We start from the raw sequence: 2,242 nt of genomic DNA, 5'->3' as shown, positions 1-2,242 counted from the left end.
AGTCTTCATATCTTTCCAGGAGATTTCATAGTCAAATCTTCTTGGTATCTTGGATGTTTATTACCTTTATCATGGTTGAATATTTTAAAATCTCTTCCTTCATTTCTTCACACATTCCACTCCCAATATATTCCAATCAGAGGTACTTAGTTGTATTCAACCACCTCATACTTCATATGCAGACATATTATGATGATTTCATCTATTGTGGCTTATGCCTTCCTCCATCCTTTCAGAGGAGGAGATCATTTTCCCTCGATCATGCTTCTTAAGAGAAAAGTAGTGATCCATGTTTCCTGCAACCATTCAATATTAAAATATAATATTAAATACAAGCATACATACCTCATTTAAATTTAGGTCATCTAAGCTTCTTTCAGTAGCTTCCTTGATTGAAAATATCTTCAACCCCTTGATCTGCTTCATCTCTTATGCCATCATACCATCATCCCATGAACTCCACAAGTTGGAGTTCCTAATAAAAAATTGCTTCCTTTCTATATCAGTGAACCTTGTGATGAGGATTCCATCTGAGAATCTTGAGGATCTTGTATATCCCTTCTCTGTCAGATGTTTACTTTTTCACTTCATGTATGATGAGCCTTGTCGTGGATGACCTCTTCATTTCCTTAAGTTTTCAATGTGGTTTCCATGAGCAAGATCCTTCATATTTTATTGCTATGGATTTTTTTCTAAGCATACCTCATTGATCTAATTTAGAATATTAGAATTTTGTGCTAAGATCCTTAGATTATAGACAAAATTCTTTCATTTTGCTTAAGCATTCATGAATTTTTTCAAGTGAAATGATGAGTTTTTATGTTAATTTTATGAGCAATTTAACATAATAAGAGACTAAACAATAACATAAACATGTATGTAACACCATCAAAAGCACATTAAAATAGGAACATGATAAAGGAGTTCACCCCTCATGGGCTACGTCTCCTTGGTCCAGCTTCCAATGGCTTGGGCCTCTCTATTATGCTCAAAACTGTAAAAAAAAAAAAGGTGTTTACAATGCTCAAATGCTTCTAAAACATGCTCCAATGAGTCCATAATACTCAGAAATGGTACCCCAACCTCTTTTTTACTCTTCATTTGGTCGAAAATTGCCTTAGTTATGACTTGTTCCAGTCTTTCCACAATTTCCTCCTCCAAATATGGCTAACTTCTAGTTAAATTCATTATCAAGAGTTAATTCTGGCAGTTTCGTCAAAATTGGTGGTCCCACCAACTTATCCACCAACGAACCCGTCTATCTCGTGGTTAAGGTTGAGTGGTCATATGAAAGGTGGTTAGGTCTGGTGGTTAAGGAGATGATTCTGGTCATAAACTATTAGCACCGACAACTCCATCCTAAATCGCAATCAGCGGGAACCGGTGTGTCTTATGGTTTGTGAATGCAGCGTGGGCGATGTGTGATTGCGATAAGAAGAGGACCCGATGGACTATCAACTACATTATAACTTGTATCGCATTCGTAAAATATCACAATCGACAGAGCCAGGGTAAAATATATAACCGAACTTTGAATTGTGAGATATGGGATTGCGATATTGCAATCACAACCTGATCCTATCGGGGCCGATTCCATAACACCTCCCTTCTACAATGTGCGATTATGATCAGTACATCGCAACCCTGACTTGTTATGGGGTTGATTCTTTAATGGCAACCCATCTGCGGTATGTTAGTTAAGAACCAACCTGCGAGCGAGGTGGTTAAAGCTTGGTTTTGTTGTGGGTGAGGTCGTGGGTTCAACCATGGCCTCCCACATAAAAATTTATTTAACCTTTGAGAGGGCACGTGGCGGCCTCTAGGTTTTCCATGTGTCATCCTCTCATTGGTCCACCTATATAGCCCTCAACTAATATCATCAACCAACTCATGCCTGTACGAACATTGTTGGTGTCCAAGCGTGAATACCTATTCAACCCTTTTCTACATTTAATTTATCAATCTTGGTGTGTACATTATTTCAATTTAACATGCAAAATATATACAGGTAGCAATGACACAATCCAATCGCCAATCTTAGATTCAATAACTGAGTTAACTAAATCACCATTGTGACAATAAACAAGAATAAATTGTAGAACTGTAAAAATAATTCACAGAAATTAATTAAAGTACTGTAGCAACAATGAAATAAACAACACAATTAAAATAATAACACATGGAAATACACAACACCTGATCAGAAGAGTGGGCCAACTCCCTGACCAAGGCTGCAGTGGAT

The sequence above is a fragment of the Pinus tabuliformis genome, chromosome 3_1 (assembly GCF_031772625.1).
Source record: "Pinus tabuliformis cultivar Carrire ecotype Pingquan chromosome 3_1, CPIR1, whole genome shotgun sequence".
NCBI classification, from domain to species: Eukaryota; Viridiplantae; Streptophyta; class Pinopsida; order Pinales; family Pinaceae; genus Pinus; species Pinus tabuliformis.
Note: the sequence above shows the minus strand (reverse complement) of the source record.